Consider the following 24,383-nt stretch of genomic DNA (forward strand, 5'->3'; position numbering starts at 1 on the left):
CATAGGGTAGGAGGGGTACAACTCCACACAATTCCCACCACCCAATCTCCATATCCCATCCCCTCCCCTGATAGTTTGACCATTCTCTATCCCTCTGGGAGCATGGACCCAGGGTCGTTGTGGGTTGCAGAAGGTGGAAGGTCTAGCTTCTGTAACTGCTTCCCCGCTGAGCATGGACTTTGACAAGTCAGTCCAAACTCCCAGTCTGTCTCTCTCTTTTCCTAGTAGGGTGGGTCTCTGGGGAAGCGGAGCTCCGGGACACATTGGTGGGGTTTTCAGTCTAGGGAAGCCGGCATCCTGATGACATCTGGAACCTGGTGATGGAGTAATGAAGCTGAAGGGTTGTCATTCCACACGTGAAGTCTCTGGACACAGTCTGAAGTGAAGCATGTTGAGGTGGCAATCGTTGTGTTGTTTAGGTTGTGATCGGCAGATGCAATATTATTTGATATGGATTGGGAGAGGCATACGGAAAAGTGGGCCCTATCCAAGGGTTCCAGGACTGGGGGAAGTAGAGGCTCTGTAGTGGAGATGTGAGGTTCCTGCTGTCTTAGGGTTCAAAAAGACACTCGATAGTTAATGTTATCATCACATTATTTGGTAATTGGGTTAACTTTGAAAAGTCCTTTTGTTAGGGTTTGCTGTACAGTACCCAGTATCTTGTATATAGCTGTGCTATTGGTTGCTTCTGATCTGTCTTGGTGTCTTTAAATCTGGGTTAATCTGTTTGGAACCCTTTGGGCTTCTTGAACTTTTGTGTCTCTTATGTTGTCTAGATTAGAGAAGTTCTCAGCTATTATGTCCTGAAGAATGCTTTCTTCCCCTTCCTTTCTTTCTTCCTCTGGTAAGCTAATAATGCATATATTATTTCTTTTGAAGTCATCTTATAGGTCTTTGTTGTTGTTTTTAGTATCTCTTAATCTAATCTCTTTTTGAGATCTGTTACTTCTATTTTTGTTGTCTCTATTTCGTACTCGATCTTGCTAATTCTGTTTTCAGCCTCATTTATTCTATTCTCTCTCCCCTTTACTATTTTGTGGAGTTCATCTATTTTGTTACCCTGTTCTGTTACTGTTTTAGCTTGTTCAGCTAATTGTCTTCTCCATATTTCTTCTTGTTGGTTTAACCATTCTGTATAGTATGTTATGAGGTCCTTCTCTAGGTACTTTTCAAATTACTGATCACTTTTGCCTGGATTGACTTGTGTCTAAGTAAGGTACTTAAAGAGCTCACAGTTGTGGAAATTAGCAGTTTTGCAATATTATTTCAATCCCTGAGTTGCAGCAGAGAGGCTGTTAAAAGCCTCTTTTGTTATTTTTCTTCCCTGTAGTATATGGGAACCTGAGGGATTTTCATCTATAAGTAGGCTTCTTAGCTTAATCACTCACTTCTGACCAAGAGATAAAGCAGAGTGGGGAAGAGATAATACAGTAGTATGCAAAGAGACTCTCACAACCCAGTGATCCAAAGCTCTGGGGTCAGTTCAGCTTCTCTGTCTAACTGGTCAGCACTACTGGGCCCTGTGTGTTTCTAAGCAAGTTCCTTTTGTAGTCTGTAGGTTCTGAGGCAATTATTCACCATGTTCTCATCAGGAGAACAATGTGGAAAGGCTCCCACTATACATCCCCACTGCTAGGCCACTGAGGTGTTGCTCTTCTCCTGAGTCCTGGTCAGTTCTCTGTTTCCAGATGTTAGCACAGGGCCTGCTGCTGCTCCAGCCTCTGAGGGCAGTAGCAATGGAGAATCACAGTTGGATTTAGTGAGTCTTAAGGGAGTCCTCTCCTCCCTTCAGCAATCTTTTTGTTGGTATAGCAGACTGGAGGTGTTACCTCAACTGGTAAACTGTCAGACTGCTACCAACTGCTCAATCTCTCCTTAGGCTCCTCCCTGTCCACAAGCTACATGTGTTTGCACTCACTGGTGGTTTGGTGGGTTCCTGAAGTCATTTTAGTCCTACCTTGGTGTGATCTCAGTTGGTCTCCTTTGGTATTCTTAGTTGACCCAGAAGAGGCAAGAAGAGAAATACAGTTACTGCTGCTCCATAGCCCCACTTCCAGAAGTCTCGATCATGTAATTTTTTATTACTCTTATTGCAATCAGATACAATTTTGCATTTCCCTACATTTTTAAAATTGCAGGATAAATCTACTTAGCACTATTTAAATAGTACAAATTGACCCATGTAAGTAGGCAGTGTGGGGTGTGGTAAACAACCTAATAGCTCTAGAGAGTGTTTTCATACCTGAGACTATGATGTCCTAGATTCAATCCCCAGCTCCACTAATCAGTCAGAGTAAAGCAGTGCTCTCTTTTTATATTGAAAAATGATAAAAATATTTTTTCAACTTTATAGTGTGTTCATCGTAATTAGTTATTTCATTAAAGTTTACCAAATTTGTACACTTGTAACATAAACATATACAGCTCATACTTGTATTTTTGTCTTATTAGAGGAAGTTCAGTTTAACTGGTCTACCCTTGACTTCTGTTTCTGGTCTCATTTCCAGTGACATTGAACATCTTCTCTGTCTCCATAAATTTTCCATTTTCCATAGTATTTTATAATTGGAACCTTACCACATGTTATGCAAGTATCTATTTTTCACTCACCATAATATCCTTATTATTGTCTGTGTTGCTCTATGTGTCAGTAATTCATCCTCTTTAGTGCTGAGTAGTAGTTTATTGTATGGAGAAAATTGGTTTATTTTCAATGTGTCAATGCACTGGTTCTTTTGCTGGCCTTTATACACATCTGTTTTCATTTGTGGTGGACATACTCTTGGAATGAAATTTTTGAATTGTGTGACAGAGGATGCTTGTTTTAAAAACCACCAAACTGTTTTCCAAAGCTACCATATCATTGCATTTTCCCATGAACAAAACATGAGGGGCTCAATTTCTCTGACACTTGTTATTGTGAAATTTTGGGGCTGTAGAAATACTAGCAGGTATGCAATGATATGGTATGTTGATTTAATTTGCATTTTATTGATGGCTAATGACTATGAGAACTTTTTCATATACTTATAGTTGTGTATGACTATTCTTATTGGTCATTTATATATAGTCCTTGGTGACATGTCTACTAAAATTTTCTGTAGAATTTTTATTTTTTGAAGATTTATTTTTAGGTGAGGTAATAGGAAAAGAGAGAAAGAGAGGAGCTCCCATGCCAGAGAATTGAACCTGAGATCTTGGGAGCCTTAGACATGAATGTTTCTTATATAAAGCACTATGATATCTCCCTGGCCCACCTGCAGGGCTTTATTTTTAAATTTAATAAATTTATTTTTTAATTTATTTTTAATATGTGGTGCCATAGATGGAACTGGGCTATTCTAGACACCATATATATAGTCTTTTTTTTTTCCCGGAGCACTGATCAGCTCAGGTTTATGGTGGTGCAGGGGATTGAACCTAGGACTTCAAAGCCTCAGGCATTACAGTCTGTTTGCATAACCATTATGCTATCTATCCCTGCCCAATAATAAATTTTTAATACTAACATCTCTTTTCATTTTGTGAAATTGTATCTCTGGGACAGAAAATAACTTATAAATACATATACGCTTTTTTTTATTTTTAGCCAAGGTCATGTATATATGCAATTTCACCATTCCAGGCCAGTTTTTCTTAGAGATGGAGAAAGAAAGACAGAGAATAGAAGAGATAGTACAGGCCTGGAGTTTCCATTATTCACATAGTAGCTTCCATGTGGTACCAGGGATTGAATCTGTGCTGAAGGTATGGTAATGCTCCCAGTGTGCTATCTTTGACTCAATGCCATATTTTTAGCAGAACTTACTTTGAGTGTGATATCAAAACAATCTTCACTTTACCTAAGGTTATTATTTTATCCAATACTTTTAGTGACTTAATAAGTTTGGCATTTAAATATAGAAGAGTAATAAATTCAAATGTGATTTTAAAATAAAATGTAAGGGTATCACTTCATATTTATGCATGTAGAATGGTTTTATTCTAACAGCACTTATTAAAGATTATTTTGTTTTATTTAGTGAAAGCTGGCATCTAGTAAAAGGCAGTTGATCATTAAATTAAAATAATTTATTTCAAAACTCTCTCATGTGTGTTAGACATATGCAAATTTAATTAATATACTTATAACCAATGCCACAATATTCTTACCATAATAATATAATATGTTTAGAAATCAAATAGGAGAAATCACCCAGATTTATTTCTTGGCTCTTTTAAGTTCTTCTCATTTCCTTATAAATGTAAAGATGGTCTTCTAAACTTCTTTTATTTTATTATTCTATTTTTTTATTGCTACCGGAGTTATAGCCAGGGCTCAGTTGCTGTATGACAAATTCATTGCTCCTATCAGCTATTTTTTCCCTTTTACTTATTGTTTTAATTTTATTTGGCAGGAAAGAGAGAAATTGAGAGGGGAGGAGGCGAATAGAGAGAACAAGACAGAGAGACACCTGCAGACCTGCTTCTTGTGAATATTCCCCCTGCAAGTGTGAAGCAGGAGCTTGAGCCCAGGTCCTTAAACATAGTAATGTATGCACTTAAACAGATGCACCACTGACCAGTTCCAGTGATCTAAATGTCTACAAAATTCCTTATAACAATTTACATTGGACTATATATAAATTTTATTTTATTTTTTAAATTTTGTTAGTGATTTAGTATTGACTTACAAAATTGTAAGATAATAGGGGTATAATTTTACATGGTTCCAATCACCAGAGTTCTGTGTCCCTTCCCCCCAGTGGAAACCTGCAATAGTTTTCCCAAAGTCACTGATATATATCAATTTCAGAAGTGTCATCCAAACAACCTTTCCTTTCCCTTTTTTTTTTCCTTATTAGGGGGATTAGTGGTTTACAGTAAGATATAGTAGTGTGGACATGTGTCCTTCTCTGTCGTGTTCCAGGATCTGAACGGTCCCACCCACCCCAGAGTCTTTTACTTTGGTGCAGTACACCAAACTCAAGTCTAAGTTTTGCCTTGTGTTTCCTTATTACTCAACTTCTTTTTTATTAGTATTAGTGATTTAATAATGATCAATAAGATATGTCATAAGAGGGAAACAAATCATACATTTCCAACCACCAGAGTGTCATCATCTATCTCCTCCATTAGGAGTTTCACTATTCTTCAATATGATGTAGTTCCATCCATTAGCTGTTGTTTTAGTCTTCCTTGCAATTGGGTTTGTATCGTCAAAGATGTCCTTGAAGTTTAGGTGGGAAAGTATTCTGCCAATGTTCTGCTCAGTATTTGACAGTTTCTGATCTAAAATCCAGGTCGTTGCTCCATTCAGAATTGACTTTTGTTTCTGGTGTGATAAAGTTGTTCAGTGTCATGTTTCAACCTAGTTTTCCCAACACCGTTTATTGAAGAGAGCCTCCTTCCTCCATTTCATTTTTGGGGCCCTTTTCAAAAATTAGATGTTCATAGGTGAGGGGGGTTTAGTTCTGGGCATTCAATTCTGTTCCACTGCTGTGTGAATCTATTTTTATTCTAGTACCAGGCCTGTTTGATTATGATAGCCTTAAAGTACAGTTTGATATCTGGGAGTGTGATATCTCCATTTTTTCTTCTCCTCAAGATTGTTTTGCTATGTCTAGGTGTTTTCTGGTTCTAGATAAATTATTGTAATTTTAAAAACAATAGAGCAAAAATTACAGTCATTTTTTTGGAACCAGAAAACACCTAGAAGTAAAGAAATTTGGTGGGACTTTGATGGGTATCATGTTGAATTTGTATATAGCTTTGAGTAGAATATTCATTTTGATGATATTCTTCCATTCCATGAGCATGGGATATATGTCTATTTCTTCCTTTCATTTTCTTTCTTTCTTTCTTTCTTTTATTTTGAATAGTGACTCATAGTTTCAGTATACAAATCATTCACTACTTTGGTCACATTTATTCCTAGATATTTTATTGATTTTTCTGCAACAGTGAATGGGAATGATTTCTGGATATCCTCTTATTTGGCCTTAGTGTTTGCATAAAGAAATCCCACTGATTTTTGTCCACTGATTTTTGTAGCCTGACAACTTGTTATATAGCCTAATGTTTCCCAATATGTTTCTGCTGGATTCTTTAGGTTTCTCTATGTATACTATCATATCATCTGCAAATAGTGAGAGCTTGACTTCTTCCTTTCCTATCTGTATTCCTTTGACACCTTTCTCTTTCCTGATTGCTATGGTGAGAACTTCCAATACTATGTTGAAGAGTAATGGTGATAAATGGACAGCCCTGTCTAGTCCCCAATTTGAGGAGGAATGTTTCCTTTTGTCAAAGGCTTTTTCTGCATCTATTGAAGTAATCATGTGGTTTTTGGTTTTTCTGTAATGGATGATGTTTATTGACTTACATATAATGAACCAGTCTTGCATTCCTGGGATAAATCTGACATGGTCATGATGAACAATCTTTTTGATATACTGCTGTATCAGGTTGGCTAGGATCTTGTTTAATATTTTAGCATTTATGTTCATCAGAGGTATTAGTCTATAGTTTCCCTTTTTTGTTGTGTCTCTGTCTGCTTTTGGTATCAGGGTTATGTTGGCTCTATAGAAGGTGGGAGTATTTCTATTTCTTCAATCTTTGAAAGAACTTTAAAAGTATAGGTATTAACTGTTTATTGAAGGTTTTGTAGAATTCATTGGTAAAGCCATCTAGTCCTGGACTTTTGTTGTTGGGAAGATTCTTAATAACTTTTTCGATTTCTTTGTCTGTGATTGGTCCATTTATGTTTTATAGTTCTTCCTGGTTCACTTTGGAATGGTATATGTTTCTAGGAATTCTGACATTTCTTCCATATTCTCTAGCTTGGTGGCATATAATTGTTCATAAAAGCTTTCTGTGAGTTTTTGGATTTCTGTGGTGTCTGTTGTGATATTTCCTCTATTGTTTACAATTCTATTTATTTGAGTCTTTTCTCCCTCTCATTTTTTTTTTTTTTTGTGAGTCTGGCTAAGGGTTTGTCCGTTCTGTTTAATTTTTCAGAGAACCAACATATGGATTCATTGATCTTTTGTATGATTTTATTTTCAGTGATGTTTATTTCAGCTCTAATTTTAGTAAATTCAGTTCTCCTGGCTGCTTTAGGGTTTCTTTGTTCCTCTTCTTCTAAATCCTTAAGGCATACAGTAAGGTCATTTACTTGAGCTTTCTCTTGTTTTCTAATGTGTGTTTATATGGCGATGAGTTTCCCTCTCAGTGCTGCTTTAACTGTGTACCAAATATTTTGGAAGCTTCTGTCTTCATTTTCATGTGTTTCTAGGAACATTTGAATTTCTTGCTTGAGTTTATCTTTGACCCAACAGTTATTCAACAGTATGTTATTGAGTTTCCAAATTCTGAGAGTTTTAGAAATTTTCTGTTTGTTGTTAAGTGTGAGCTTTACTCCACCCTGGTCTGAGAAGATGCTTGGGATGATTTCAATGTTCTTGAATTTCTTGATACTGTCTTTGTGGCCTAACATGTGGTCTATCCTTGAGGGTGTGCTGTGTGTATTTGAAGAGAATGTGTGCTCCAGATTTTGTGGAGGAAGAACTATAAAAATGTCCAGGAGGTCTTTTCTACCAATCTCTTCAATTAATTCTATTCTTTCTTTCTTGATTCTCTGCTTAGTTGATCTGTGCAAATGTGACAGTAGGGTGTTGAAGTCTCTTACTATTACTGTACTACTATTGATGTATTTCTATAGCTCTTTCAGTAGGTGTTTGATGTATTTAGATGGGCCCTCACTGGGTGCATAAATGTTAATAATTGTTAAATCTTCTTGGTTGATTGATCCTCTGATCATTATGTAATGGCCTTGCCTATTATTAGTTTATTTAATTTAAAGTCTATTGTGTCAGAGATGAGAATGGCTGTTCCTAGCTTTATTTATTTATTTATTTATTTATTGTGGTCTGTTAGCCTGTTGGATAGTTTTCCATCCTTTCACTTTAAGTCTGTGCTTTTCTTGTTGGTTCAGGTAGGATTCTTTCAAGCAGCATATGGTTGAGTTGTGTTTTCTGATCCATCCTCCCACACTGCCTTTTAATGGGTGAGTTTAAGCCATTGACATATGTTGACATTATGAATTTAAGGTATTGCAGTGCCATGATTCAACAATATTTTATTTGCTCTGATATGTGGCAAGTATTTTGGTGATGTTCTTGTTTATAGGAAGTCTTTTAGAACTTTTTTCAGGGCAGGCTCGGTGATGGTTGCCTCCTTTAACTGTTGCCTGTCTGAGAAGGTTTTGATCCCTCCATCTAGTCTTAAAGAAAATCTAGCTGGATATAGTATTCTTGGTTGAAATCCTTTTTCATTGATGTCTCGATAAATATTTTGCCATTCTCTTCTGACTTGTAGAGTTTGAGTGGAGAGGTTTGCTGATAATCTTATGGGTTTTCCCCTGTATGTGACTTTTTGTTTTTCTCTTGCAGCCTTTAGGATTATTTCCTTATCCTTCCTTCTTTTCATTGTAACTATCATATGTCTTGGTGTCTTCAGGTCTGGGTTGAATCTGATTGAAGAATCTCTGGGCCTCTTGAATCTTGATCTCCTTTCTGTTGTTTATGTCTGGCAAATTTCCTTCTGTTATTTCTTCTAGGATGTTTACTTCACCTTCCTCTCTTTCTTCCTCTGAAAGCCAATTATGTGAATGTTACTTCTTTTGTGATCATCTTATATGTTTCTGTTGTTATTTACAGTGTCTCTCAATCTCTTTCTGAGCTCTTTTACATCCTTCTTAGTTTTCGCTAACTCATCCTATGTCTGACTAATTTTGTTTTCTGCTTCTGTTAATCTGCTTTCCTTTACCCCAGCTTTATTCTTCAGTTCAGCTGCATTTTCACCTTGCTCACTTACTTTTTTTTTTTTTCAGGCTGACCTGGCTTTATTCAGACAGGACACACCCTCCAGGGCTCAGCTCCAGTCTGCAGACATCATGAAGGCTTCAGGGGTGAGGCAGGAACTTAGAACAATATGTCAGGGCCCAGAGGATCAAGAGGACCACAGGAACCAGATTAAGGCAGGGCTGGCCAGGCCGAGGGGACAGGTGGCAGACGAGAAAGAGCCCCTGGCAGCCTTGTCAGAGGGGCCTAGCGAAAGTAGTTGGGACATTCATGGGCCACCATGTGCCAGGCCTGATCAAAGGCCTGCACCACCGCGGGCTCCAGGAGTCCTTCCTCAGTGGCAGCCAGGTTCTCCTCCAGTTGCTTCAGGCTGGACATGCCCAGAATGACCGCATCCCCGTGGGCCCCCTGGAGTTGTGAGTGGTGGTACAGCCAGTGCAGGGCTGCCGAGGTCATGCTGGGGGCGGCGGAGCCGTAGGCAGCCTGCAGGGCTGTCTCCATCAGGCCGATGGCCTCAAAGTGGTGCTTCTTCCAGAAGCGGTTCCTGTAGACCTCTGCCCAGCTGTTCCCAAAGAAGCGGCCGACAGGTCGCTTCTCCTCCTGGTCCTGTATCTGTACTTGCCAGTCAGGAGGCCTCCAGCCAAAGGGTTGTAGGCATAGAGCCTCAGTCCAAAGTTTCTGAGGCAGGGCAAGAGCTCCTTCTCCACCTGCCGGGTGGTGGCGTTGTACATGCCCTGGGCAGGACCCAGCCGTTCTGCTATCTGCTAGCTGGCCTCTTAGTCAACTATTTCAGCTTTCAGTTTTCTAATTACCTTGAGGTAATTACCATAATGGATAGCACACCCAATAACTTATCAATGATAAAAGCAACAACAGCTAATTTTAGTCATCCTGGAGAGGAGGGAAAACAGGCAAGTGCATGTAATAATAATAATAATAATAATAAATACTAATAATATAAAAAACCTCTAATAGCCTGCAGATTTAGTCACTCTAGATTGACTTCACACAACCTCATCCCCTTCCCAATCCAAGAAAAAGTAGTTAATTACAAGAAGCAACCATCAAACAAACTCAAAATGTAGATAGAAGAAAGAGAGGTAATCTAACCCCAGCAAGACTGATGCCCTGATAGGTCAGGCACTCTGTCACTCATTGCTCCAGCCCCCTTCAAAAATAAAATTAAAAAAAAGACCTTTGCTTGGGGAGATTTCCCCCCTTCTTTAGATGACACCCCTGCTGAGCCAGGAATCAAGATAAAGAAATTAGCTCCACAGGAGGCCTACTAGAAGTTGCTGGCATGGGGGTTGGTCTTGGGGTAGGGTGGGGAGGAGTGCAGAAAGAAATAGCAAAGCCAAAAAACAGCTGAATCCATTTCATTTGTCCTTTTCAACCTCTGTTTGCTAGCCCACAAGTGGATTATAAGGCTCTTCCTTGGTTCCACCCTGACCCCCCCCTTCCATTCCTCCTCCACCACTGGCCCAAAAGTCCTACCCTTATCCAAGATTCCCACATTGAAAGCAGCTTACTTACAGAGTTCACATCAGGTGTTGTCTCCAAGCTGTCATCTTAGCTCTGCCTATTGTAAAATTTTAAAGGCATCTTCAATGAAAGAAAATTACAAAGAAGACTAAATTAAAATAAACTAATTTGATGGGACTGCATCAAATTCAAAAGCTTCAGGTAACTTCACATGTGGTAAAATAGGTCTTTAGGTGTCTCTATTCCTCTCCCCCCTCACTGTCTTCACCTCCTCTCTTGATTTCTCCCTGTCCTATCCAACAACAACACAGCAATAACGACAATAACAATAATAACAAGTTTAACCAAAACAGGAAAAATAGCCTCCAGGAACATTGGATTGGTAGTATAGGTACCAAGACCCAGAAATAACCCTCTAGGCAAAAAAAAAAGAAAAGAAAAGAAAAGAAAAGAAAGAAAAAAGAAAAAGAAAGGAAAAGAAAAGAAAAGGAAAGCTTCCGCACAGAAACAAAAATCATCCAAACAAAGTGACCCCTCACAGAATGGGAGAAGATCTTTATATGTTATACATCAGACAAGAGGCTAATAATAAAAATATATAAAGAGCTCAGCAACAAGAAAAAAAATGATCCCATCCAAAGATGGAAAGAGGATATGAACAGAATATTCTCTATAGAAGAAATCCAAAAGACCAACAAACATATGAAAAATTGCTCCAAGTCATTTATTGTCTGAGAAATGTAAATAAAGACAACGAGACACTACTTCACCCCTATGAGAATGTCACACACCAGAAAGGGTAGCAACAAAAAATTCTGGAGAGGTTGTGGGGACAAAAGAACCCTCTTGCACAGCTGGTGGGAATGTAAACTGGTCCAACCCCTGTGGAGAGCAGTCTGAAGAATCCTCACAAGTCTAAAAATGGACCTTCTTTATGACGCAGTAATCCCTCTCCTAGGGATATAGCCTAAGGAGTCAAATACACCCACCCCAAAAGCTATATGTACACCTATGTTTATAGCAACACAATTTGTAATAGCCAAAATCTGGAAACAGCCCAAGTGTCTAGAAATAGTTAAGTATCTGAGAAAGTTCTGGTATATATACAAAACAGAATAGACTCAGCTATTATAACATTGTTGAATATATTCCTGAGTACTTAAAGATAGCATGAAAAAAATTATTCTCAAAGCAAGTATTTTAAACTCACCCACTGAGTGTGGATCTTCCAGACAACTAAACTGCTCAAGGTTTGGCAGGAAACAGATCTTGACTGAGGGTTCACTCTGCTTCACATGCCAGTCTCCCTTCTTTCTCCCTCCATCCATGGAGACCACCGACTGTGTATAAACTATGGCTTTGCATTTTCTATTTTCATATATTTTCTTTTCCTATACTTTACTTCTTACTTCTCCCTTTCTTTATATTTTATTTTACAGGACAGAGAATTGAGCAGGGAAGGGATGACAGAGAGACAGAAAAAGGGGGTTGGGCAGTAGTGCAGCAGGTTAAGTGCACATGGCATGAAGCGCAAGGACCACCAGCCTTAAAGATCCCGTTTTGATCCCTGCAGGGGGGTCACTTCACAAGCAGGAAGCAGGTCTGCAGGTGTCTTTCTCCCAATCTCTGTCTCCCTTCTCTCTCCATTTCTCTCCTATCCAACACCAAGGACATCAATAACAATAACAATAATAGTAATAACCACAACAACAATAGAAAAAGAAGGCTTTGCTTATGCAACTCCTGTTTCTTGCAGCCAGCAGCATTCTTAAGATACAACTGCCATTATTTAAAGAGAGAGAGAGAGAGAGAGAGAGAGAGAGACATGAATATCTGCTTCACCTCTAGTGAAGCTTCTACCTGTATGTAGGGAATAGGGGCTCAAATCCCTGTCCTGTACATCATAATGTGTCCACTCATCTAGATGGGTCAACACCCAGCCCCCTCTATAGTTCACTTTATTTCTCTAATTTCATTATAGTTTGAAGTAGACGAGACATATTTGAAAGTCTGTATTTTTGTGCAGACACATTTAACATTCTCTTTACTTACCAGATTACTATTTTCTTAGAAATCCATAAAGCGAAGAAACTATAGACTGAGATTGTTCCCTTCATTTCTAGACCTCAATATACCATTGGGTTATAGTCACATATTATAACTTCCATGTCTTTGTACTATATATGCCCTACACAAATGTGTGTGTGTGTGTGTGTGTGTGTGTGTGTGCATGCTCCCTCAAATCCATTTTGAGAAAGAAGCAAATGTTTAAATGAAAATGTACATATAATATAAAGTGAAAAGAAAATAATTGAGTTCTTTTACCTAGTAAGTTCTATTTTTTCTGTTTAACTTGAAAATATATAGAAAGATCTTTGACAACTGGATTGGGACTTACAAAATTATGATAAAATTAGGGACTTTTTCAGGCAATAATAAAAGCTTGGAATAGACTTTGGAATCATTCAATTCATCAGCAGTCCTGAAAGAAGAACTATGCTGATAGAATTTACCATTTTGTTGGTTTTAATTGTTCTATACGTGAATAATGTAGCCAAATCTAAACACTTGCTAGGAAGGATATTCCCAAAGGCCTTCAAACAACTTGAATTCCAAAAGGGTTTCATACTATTAATTGGAAAAAAAAATGTAACTGTATGTGGCAGGTGTTTGCACAAGGTTTGTAGTAAGGATTTCAGTAAACTGTGATATAAAATTTTCACTGGAAAGGAAGAAAAAAGAACTTCTGAAAGTTTTACTAACATTCTATGGGGGATATAAATTGAGTTCACATAATTCATACTTTGATGTGGCACATCACCTTTCTCAAAAAAAAGGACCCTAGGGATATTTTAAGCATTAGTCCTTTAGTTTATATTACATCAATAAGGTTGAAACCATATCTTCTCTGTTATCATGTGCAAGGCCCTGGATTCAAGCCTTTAGTTCCCATCTGTAAGAGAGAAGCTTCACAAGCAGTGGAGCAGTGCTGCAGGTGTCCCTTCTACTGCTCCCTCCCTCCCTCTCTCTCTCTCTCTTACACACACACACACACACACACACACACACACACACATAGCCTTTTATCAAAAAAACAAGAAAGAAAAATGAAAAATGGCTGCTGGGAAAGATGAAATCACATAGGCACTAAGTATTAATCATAATCTTTGTGACAAAGAATTTTTTAAAAGTATGTTTTAGTTTTTCTTTTAGTTTTTAGCTTCTTTTTGCTTTTAGTTTTTCTTAGAAGACTCAGTGGATGATTTGAATCATAGAGGGCCATCAGCTGGACACTAGTTAAGATAGAGGACAGTGTAGCCCATTTCATGTTAAAGAAAGCCTCAAGAGAAGCTGTATTTGCTTTGCCTTGAGGTGCCTGAGGGAACAGATGTTGATGATTTAGGATCCAGGAGTATAGGGCTCAGCTCAGATAGTGTTCCCATGTGCATTGCAGGCCAAGGTAGCAGTGCCTCCTCCTGAGGCACTTGCTGGGAGATTTGGAGCTGGGGGTGGGGGGTGAGAGGGGAGCATAGCCCAGAACAAGCACAGCTGTAGCAACTTTGGCAGTTCTAATCTCCACTGAGTAAAGGGCTATGAAAAATGCTATAAAATATTCAAGCAAATGTCTTTCTTTCTTTTTAAAGAAATGATGTAGCAATTAGAACATTTGAATCTTAAGATGATAGTATGGAAATTAAGACCATGTTGGAAGTGAAACCAGTTCTAAAAATGTTCCCAGGCCCCTGAGCCCTGAAATGGAAAGCAAATGGTGCAAGAACATGGGGAGTTCCTCTGAAACAGCTGGTCTTGGAAACAGACTCCTTTGAGCCCTGAAGCAGTAGCAGATGGTGGGATCTGCCTGGTGTTGCTCGTATTGTGTTTTATTGTTTTCAGACGTTAATGATTAAATGCTGACAGCATACTTGGAGCTACTCTGAATTTGGAAAACACGACTGCCTGGAGCTTCCTTGGACTTATCACCTAAATAAGACAGACTTAAAAAGACATCAAGGGCCAGGAGACTAATGTTGTAATTTAAAGTTTTGTGCCCATCCTGACAGCCATTCCCTTTTGGCTTTTCCTTGAGCAGTGGACCTCAGAGGCTGGAAGGTCAGTCATCACAGCTAGAAGACTTTCAGGCACAATCGGGGAAGATTAGAGAGATTCCTTTGGTAGATTCATAAGGCCAGTGACTTCAGTGCAAAACAGAAGCATATTTGCAAAGAAAGAGTACTGGCTGGGCCCTGAGGCTGGAACACCTTCAAGGGAACAGTCTGAACTGCTTGCATGAGGAAGTAACAGACATCCACATAGGCAGAGGGCTTGCTGTGTTGGCATCAAAAGATGAACAGAGGGAAAGTTGGGTTAAAAGGTGCAGAAGAATTAAACTGAACCACCATATCTCACCAGAAACAAAAATAAACTTCAAATGGATCAATGACATGGATGTTAGATCAGAAAATATCTAGAGGAAGATATCTGTGGAGTACATTCCCATCTAAATCTCAAGGACATCTTCGATGATACAAATCCAATGGCAAGGAAGACAAAAACAAAAATAAACCAATGGAACTACATTAAATTGAAAAGCTTCCACACAGAAAAAGAAACCATCACCCAAACAGACTCCTCACAGAATGAGGGAAGATATTTACATGGTACATATCACACAAGAGACTAATTACCAAATGATACAAAGAGCTCACCAAACCTGGCAACAAAAAAAGCAAATGACCCAATTCAAAAGTAGGGAGAGACTATGCACAGAATACTCACTACAAAAGTGATATAAAAGGCCAACAGACATATGAAAAATTGCTTCAAGTCACTGATCATCAGACAAATGCAAGTAAAGACAACAATGAGATACCACCTCACCCCTGTGAGTATGCCATACATCAGAACCAACAGCAACAACAAATACTGGAGAGGTTGGGGCACAAAAGAACCCTCCTGCACTGCTAGTATAAATGTAACTTGTCCAACTTCTGTGCAAAACAGTCTTGAGAACCCTCACAAGTCTAGAAATGGACCTTCTTTATGACTCAGTAATCCCTCTCCTAGGGATATATCCTAAGGTGTCAAGTACACCCATCCAAAAAGCTATGTGTACACCTATGTTTATAGCAACACAATTTTTTAATAGCCAAAACCAGCAAACAACCCAGGTGCCCAGCAACAAATGAGTGGCTGAGAAAGTTGTGATATATATACAAAGTAGAATACTACTCAACTACTAAGAATAATAAACCCACCTTCTCTGACCTATTCTGGGTGGAGCTTGAAGGAATTGAGATAAGCCAGAAAGAGAAATATGAGTATGAGATGATCCCAGTAATAAACAGAAGTTGAGAAAGAAGAACTGAAAGGGAAATGTAAAGCAGAAATTTACGAGTTTGGAGTATTGCATCAAAGTAAAAAACTATGGTGGGTGGGTGAGGGTAGATTTTCAGCTCCACTATATGGGCTGGCAGTAGTGATACAGAACTTTGGTGGTGGGAATGCTGTTAATATCCACTTCTGGTACCATATAGTCTTATAAATCACTCTTTAATTAATATGCTTGGGGAAAAATAGATCAAATGTCTTGAACTTTTTGATGTATAGACCCCAGTTCTGAGTATATATTCGTCAAACTAAACACTCAAGATTTCAAATTGAGAAACTGATTGAATGATAACAGTGGGATTAAATTGTTAATACATTCCTAATAATGACCTTTTTTTAATATTAAATTACATATAATCTTAGAACAACAACAACAAAAGCAACAGGTCTTATCAGTATATAAGATATAGTTATTTGTAAATAGCATTAAATGACATACATCATGGTAAGGTCTTGTATGTTACAGTAAATCCTAACCATGGGATTTTCTAAGTGAACCAAATTTCCAAGTAACTTGGTTATAACAATAACTATCTGTTGACTTTTTAAACTCTAAAACAGCATGAATCTTCCCCCATTTTCTGTAAAACCCATATTTCTCCCAGTTCTGGAACCTCTTGAGCTTTGCTCATTTTCCTTCATGCTTCTGTCAATCTATACAATTTGATGTTGCATGTGCTGACCTCAGCCAAATCAATGCAACAAGTACTACCTCAGCATGCTTCACTTTGGAAGGTGTCCAGAGACACCAGTGGTGGCATGTATGACATACTCACATAGATGAGGTGGTATCTCACTGTTGTCTTTACTTGCATTTCTCTGATGATCAGTGACTTGAAGCAATTTTTCATATGTCTGTTGGCCTTTTATATCTCTTTTGTAGTGAATATTCTGTTCATATCCTCTCCCCACTTTTGAATTGGGTCATTTGCTTCTTTGTTGTCAGGTCTGGTAAGCTCTCTCTACTCAGTATAATGTCGACTGTAGGTTTTCTATATGTGAACTCTACTATCTTGAGGACTTTTCCATCTATTCCCATTTTTTGTAGTGTTTTAAGCATGAGTGGGTATCGTATTGTAAGGTGTGTTTTCTAAGTATCTAAGATGCCTTTCCCTCAATTGCATATTGGAATGGGCTAAAAGAGATTTGTTGAAGTGGATTGACCTGTCAGTGCTGTGTCCAGTGGACAAACAGTTACAGAAACTAGACTTCCCACCTTCTGCAGCTCATAAAGACCTTTGATCCATACTCTGAGACAGGAAGAAATGTTAGGGGAAGATGACCTCTAGGCATGAGGTCTTGAGTTTGATTCCCAGCATCCCATATGATTGCATAATGTTCTGGTTCTCTCACTTTCTCCATTTCTATTAAATCTTAAAGTTATGGTATATATACATGATGGAATACTACTTGGCTATGAGTTTGCCTTCTTCACCTCATCTTGAATGGAATTGAAGGAATCATGTTAAGTGAGATAAGCCAGAAAGAGAAGGATGAATTTGGGACAATCTTACTCAAAGAAGTTGAAAAATAAGATAAGAAAGGAAAAATACAAAGCAGAACTTGGACTGTAGTTGGTATATTGCAACAAAATGAAGGACTTTTGGCTAGGGGGAACAGCATTGCAGAAGAGGACCTAGTGGAGGTTGAATTGTTATGTGTATAACTGAGAGATGTTACACATGTACAAACAATTGTGTTTTACTGTCGACTATAAACCATTAAGCCCCCAATAAAGAAACTTTAAAAAATAAAAAAAAAGTGAGATAAGCCAGAAAAATAAGAAAGAAATAAAATGATCCCACTCACAGATAGAAGTTGAGAAATAAGAACAGGAGGGGGAAACACAAAGCGGACCTTGCACTGTGTTTGGTGTCTTGCACCAATGTAAAGGACTCTGCAGGAGGAGGAACTTTCTTTCTTTCTTTCTTTCTTTCTTTCTTTCTTTCTTTCTTTATTTATTTATTTATTTATTTAAAAAAGGAGTCATTAATGAAACCATAGGACAAGAGGGGTACAACTCCACACAATTCCCACCACCAGATCTCCATATCACATACCCTCCCCTGATAACTATCCTATTCTTTATCCCTCTGGGAGTATGGACCCAAGGTCATTGTGGGATACAGAAGGTGGAAGGTCTGGCTTCTGTAATTGTTTCCCCATTGAACATGGGTGTTGATGTAGTGCCAGTCTTCCTTGCAACTGGGTTTCTTTCATCAAAGATGTCCTTGAGGTTTAGGTGGGACAGTGTTCCACCAATATTTTCGTCTAAGTATTTGATAGTTTCTGGTCTAACATCCAGGTCCTTGATCTATTTGGAGTTGATTTTTGTTTCTTGTGAGATAATGTGGTTCAGTTTCATTCTTCTGCACATTTCAACACAGTTTTTCCAGCACCATTTATTGAAGAGAGCCTCCTTCCTCCATTTAATACTTTGGTCTCCCTTATGAAAAATTAGATGCCCATAGGAGTGGGGATTTAGTTCTGGGCTTTCAATTCTGTTCCACTGGTCTGTGTGCCTATTTTTGTTTCAGTACTAGGCTGTTTTGATTATGATGGCCTTATAATATAATTTGAGATCTGGGAGTGTGATGCCTCCATTTCTGATTCTTTTCCTCAAGATTGTTTTGGCAATTCTGGGTGTTTTCTGCTTCCAGATAAATGATTGTAGTTTTTGTTCTATTCTCTTAAAGAAGCTTGGTGGAACTTTGATGGGTATTGCATTAAATTTGTATATGGCTCTGGGGAGAATATTCATTTTTGATGATATTTATTCTTCCAATCCATGAGCATGAGATGGCTTTCCATTTCTTGGTGTCAGTTTCTATTTCCTTGAATAATGATTCATAGTTTTCAGTATGCAAGTCTTTCACTTCTTGGTCAGCATTATTCCTAGGTATTTTATTGATTTTGCTGCAACAGTGAATAGGAGTGATTTCTGGATGTCTTCTTCAGATTTAGTGTTTGCATAAAGAAATGCCACTGATTTTTATACATTGATTTTGTAGCCTGATACCTTGCTATATTGCCTAATAACTTCCAGTAGTTTTCTGCTGGATTCTTTAGGTATTTCTATGTATACTATCATATCATCTGCAAATAGTGAGAGCTTGACTTCTTCCCTTCCAATCTGTATTCCTTTGATTTCTTTCTCTTGCCTGATTGCTATGGCAAGAACTTCCAATACTATGTTGAAGAGTAATGGTGATACTGGAAATTTCTGTCTAGTCCCCAATCTGAGGGGGAATGCTTTCAGCTTCTGACCATTGAGTATGATGTTAGCTGTGGGTTTGCTATATATGGACGACGAGGAACTTTCAGGCCCTGGTGTACAATGGTGAAGGAGAACCTAGGCTCAGGGTTGAGAGTATTTTGCAGAAAGCTGAGGAATTTTATACATGTACCAACAACTGTATTTACTGTTTATTATAAACTATTAATTCCACAATAAAAATTTAGGGAGTCGGGTGGTAGTGCAATGGGTTAAACACATGTGGTGCAAAGCACAAGGACCAGAGTAAGGATCCCAGTTCAAGCCCCTTGCTCCCCAGCTGCAGGGGAGTTGCTTCACAGGTGGTGAAGCAGGTTTGCAGGTGTCTTTCTCTCCCCCTCTCTGTGTTCCCCTTCTCTTTCCATTGCTCTCTGTCCTATCCTACAACGACAACATCAATAACAACAATAAAACAAAAAGGAAAACAACAAGGACAACAAAAGGGAATAAATAAATAATAATAAAATTTTAAGAGATTTTTAATAAATATTTTATATATTCTAATGAGTAAGATATGGAGGGCAAGATAAGAGAGGTTGAGACCAGAGCATTGCTCAGTTCCAGCTTATGGTGCTGCAGGAGAATTAAACCTTCAGATCCTTAGGCATGAAAGTCTTTTGTGTAGCCATTATGCTATCTCTCCTGCTCCTAAAAGGAAAGAAAGAAAGAAGGAGGAAAGAAAGTAAGAAAGAAAGAAAAGAGGAAAGGAGAGAAAAGAAAGAAGAGAAGAGAAGAAAGAAAAGAAAAGAAAAGAAAAGAAAAGGTAGAAAAGAAGAGAAGAGAAGAGAAGAGAAGAGAAGAGAAGAGAAGAGAAGAGAAGAGAAGAGGAGAGGAGAGGAGAGGAGAGGAGAGGAGAGGAGAGGAGAGGAGAGGAGAGGAGAGGAGAGGAGAGGAGAGGAGAGGAGAGGAGAGGAGAGGAGAGGAGAAGAGAAGAGAAGAGAAGAGAAGAGAAGAGAAGAGAAGAGAAGAGAAGAGAAGAGAAGAGAAGAGGAGAGGAGAGGAGAGAAGAAAAGAAAATTGGCTTTGTTTTCCAGAGCACTACTTAGCTCTTGTGGTGGGACAGAGAATTGAACATGGAGCCTCTGAATCATCAGTCATGAGAGTCTGTTTGCATAGCTTTTACATTATCTCCCACACACAAAACTTTTTTAAAATTGATTAGGGAGTTTGAATTTGTGTAGATAATGTATTCGAGTTTCTAGCTGGCATCATACAGTACAAATATATGTATGTGTTTGTGTGCACAGAATATATGTATATATTCTTGTCTATATTTAGGTCACCAAATATAAATGTTTAAGATAAATAAGGTCATGTGGTCTGGCAATAGTAAGTGGTACACCTGGTCAAGAACACATGCTACAAGTTGCAAGGACCTGGGTTCAAGCCTTCCGTCCCCACTTGCAAGGGCAAAACTTCACAAGCAGTGAAGCAGTGCTACAGGTCCTCCCCCCTCCCCTTTCTTATCTCCTTCTTCACTATCGATTTCGCTGTCTTTATCTTTAAGTTAAAAGAATAAAGTATCCCGTATGCTTCTCCCAATTCTTATCAAATAATATTGCATCCGCTGATTGCAACCTAATCAACGCAATGAGTGCCACCCCAGCATGCTTCACTTCATACTGTGACCAGAGACTTCAGGTGTGGAACGACAACCCTTCAGCTTCATCACTCGGGTGAGACCTTTCCTTTCATAGTATTCTCTAACTCCATCCCAGGTGTTTCACTTCCTAACAAAGTCCCAAAACCTACATATAGACCAGGTTCCAGGAGATAGAGCATATGTTCACACGTATCCATAAACTAGTGCAAAATATATACCTGAAAGCAGAAGTACACTAGAGTTTGCAGTGAGTATCTCCCTAATACTTCCTCTCCACTATTCCAACCTTTGGGTCCATGACTGCTCAACAATTTGTTTGGCTTTGTATGTTAATTCTCTTTTCAGTCACCAGGTTCCAGATGCCATCAGGATGCTGGCCAGGCTTCCCTGGACTGAAGACCCCACCAATGTGTCCTGGAGCTCTGCTTCCCCAGAGACTCTCCCTACTAGGGAAAGAGAGAGTCAGAATGGGAGTATGGACCGACCAGTCAACATCCATTTTCAGCGGGGAAGCAAATACAGAAGCCAGACCTCCCACCTTCTGCAACCCACAAGGACCCTGGGTCCATGCTCCCAGAAGGATAGAGAATGGGAAAGCTATTGGGGAGGGGATGGGATATGGAGATTGGGTGGCAGGAATTGTGTGGAGTTGTACCTCCCCATCCTATGATTTTGTTAATGTCTCCTTTCTTAAATTAATTAATTAATTAATTAAAAAAATTAATAAGCCCCTGTTGATAGGGGTAAAATAATAGGCCACGCAAGAGCTTGGCAGGTTGGCAGATGTCAAAAGAAAAAAGTCAAAGAGAATTGAACCAACAAAGCTAGACTTCAGATCATTGTAAGTGAGTCCCAAGATGAGTTCTAAGATTTCTAAGAGTCAAAAGAAAGCAGGAAATGCAATGTGTGACATCAATTGAATCATCTAGTAAATGATACCTACCAGTTCTAGCATTTACATTTTCCTTGGCATAATATGTGCTCAATAAAAATGACCTACTTTGTAGGCCTGGGCAAAGTTATGACTTTGCCATGCATGCTAAGTGATTCTTTCACATTCTGACCTGCACTCAAAGGAACAGGCATCTTGTGACATGGCATCTCAGTGAAGAGTTTTCAGTGTCCATCTCTGGTATTGAACCCAGGAAATGACTTTCAGTTGCTCTATGTTGAGTCAGAGGCAGGGTCTGGGATGTGAAAAAGGGGAATTCCACACAGCTCATGCTTCTCCGTCTGAATATCCATTTTTTTCTGAGCAAGATGCTCAGCAGTGGTTGAAAAAGAGCAATGGGGGCTGAACAGTGGCGCACCAGGATATGCGAACATAGTATGAAGTTCAAGGACCTGCTTAAGGATCCCCTTTATAACCCCTGGCTCCCCACCTGTAGAGGGGTCACCTCACAAGTAGTGAAGCAGGTCTACAGGTATGTTTCTCTTCTTCTCCCTCCACCTCCTCCTCTCTATCTTTCCCTTCCCCTCTCAATATCTCTCCCTATCCTAAAGCAAAAAAAAAAAAAAAAAAAAAAAGGAAAAAATGGCTGTCAGGAGCAGTAGATTTGTGAATTTGTAGTGCAGGCACCAAGTTCCAGTGATAACCCTGGAGAAAAAAAAAAAAGTGTAGCTCAGCAAGACCCACCCTTTCACACAGGAAGTTCTCTCCTAGTATGCTGAGGTTGGTGGAGCTGCCAGTTTTTACTGGTAATCACTTTTATCATGTCTCTAGTTATCACATTTAAACATGTTTAAACATTCTTTATGTGATAGGTGCTAGAGACTGAGCTCAGGGTCTCATGCATATACTCTAATGCTGAACCATCTCCTATGTCAAATATCTTTTTATAGAACCTTTTATTAATTAATTAATTTATTTATCTATTTTTGAGAAAGGGAGTGAGATAGAAACTATAAAGTACTGTGCCACAATCCATAGAGTTAATTTGTTTTTAGCTTCTCCTGAGGGCTGAATGAGTCTTCCCATAAAGGCCTGAAATATAGTGCTAAGACCAAGGTTCTAGTAAGATAGGGATATTATTATTATTATTGTTGTTGTTACTATTTAGACTCCCTGCCTGACTCCATACTTCTTGGCAGCCGTATTTTGCTTTTACTGGGGGTGGGTGGGTACAGAAAGACAGAGAAGAGAGATACCTGCAACACTGCTCCACCACTTGGGAAGCTTTTCCCCTGCAGATGTGAACTGGGGGCTTGAACCTAGGTCCTCAAGCATAGTAATGTATGCATTCAACTAGGAGCACCACTTACCACCTTGGCCAGGAGAACATTGTTTTTCCTTTCTTTTTAAAGCATGCTGTAAACTATTGTTTATTAATAAAATTAAATTTGGTTATATATATATATATATATATATATATATATATATATATATATATATCCTCTATGGTTATCCCTTGGGCTCAGTGCCAGCACTACAAATCCACTGCTCCTGGAGGCTATCTTTCCCATTTTGTAGCCCTTGCTGTTGTTGTTATTGTTATTGTTATAACTGTTGTTGTTGTTGGATAGGACAGATAGCAATCAAGAGAGGAGGGGAAGACAGAGAGGAGGAGAGAAAGACACTTGCAGACCTGCTTTACCTCCTGTGAAGCGACCCACACTGCAGGTGGGGAGCTGGAGGCTTGAACTGAGATCCCTAAGCTGGTCCTTGTGCTCTGTGCTATGTGTGCTTTACCCATTGCACTACTGCCCACCCCCTCATTAAGCATGTTAAGTTGACACAATGTCTAAATAAAACACTAAAAACAACACTGTATAAGAATCTGGGCAAAACAGATTATACTCATCAAAGAATTCCTACCCATCTGATAAGATGATCGGAAAGTTGTTTTCCCCAGCTTTCAATGTAAGTAATATTTAGTAAACGTGAATGTACACCCCTTTGATGTCATTTAAAAGAAGGATATGCTATAGAGTGCTATGTCTCTGAATATTTTAAAATGTTAAATACAACGTCACCTATTATTTCTATTATAAAAAAACACATCAAAATCTTTAATAAACAGCACAATTTCCTAAATGATCAACTGGTAAAACTTTGAATTTCAGACCATCCCTCTATCTTTTTTTTAATAATAATGACACTTCATGACTAATATGCCACTGATTTAAGTCTACAACAAATTTCACCCCTAGTTATATGCACTTCATAGATTATACAATAGTGTCATTAATATATCATAGACATTATTAAGAATATTAAATATATATATCATAGAAAATTAAAACACAATATTACTTTTAAAAAGTTTTATTTTTCTTTCTGGGCTGGGAGGTGGCACACCCAGTTGAGTACACACGTTAGCATGAACGAAGTCCTGGGTTCAAGCCCCACCTTGAAGGAGAAAGCTTCACCAGCAATGAAACAGTGCAGCTGGTATCTTTCTTTCATTCTTTCCCCCTCCCTCTCTATCTCCCCTTCCCTTTCAGTTTTGTTTAATGTCTATGGAATATATAAACAAAAATTATTACCAACAAGAGAAATCTGTTTTTACAAAATGTTTTTGTTTGCTGCTTCCCACTTTTATTTATACAATCCTATATAATTTTACACAACTATAAAATTTCAAGGATATAGTTTCATACTTAATACATGATGTAGACAAGTCACTGAATCCTCAAAGTCCTATGTCCCCTCCTACCACCATTACCACCATAATTCTCATAGAGTCTAGTAAGAGAGCTCAATATATATATTAGCTGGAGACAGTTATTGAGCACATGACCTCATGTGCGATCTCCTGTTCCACTGCTGTGTAAATTTCCCAGATCCTATAAC

The 24,383-nt window shown here is 38.6% G+C and overlaps 1 pseudogene; it reads right to left on the reverse strand.

Moving 5' to 3' along the window:
* Nucleotides 1-8,856: 8,856 nt before the first annotated feature.
* The window catches only part of LOC103119227 (aflatoxin B1 aldehyde reductase member 2-like), a 49,966-nt pseudogene continuing 34,439 nt past the window's right edge, over nucleotides 8,857-24,383 (reverse strand).

The sequence above is a fragment of the Erinaceus europaeus genome, chromosome 7 (assembly GCF_950295315.1).
Source record: "Erinaceus europaeus chromosome 7, mEriEur2.1, whole genome shotgun sequence".
Lineage (NCBI taxonomy): Eukaryota > Metazoa > Chordata > Mammalia > Eulipotyphla > Erinaceidae > Erinaceus > Erinaceus europaeus.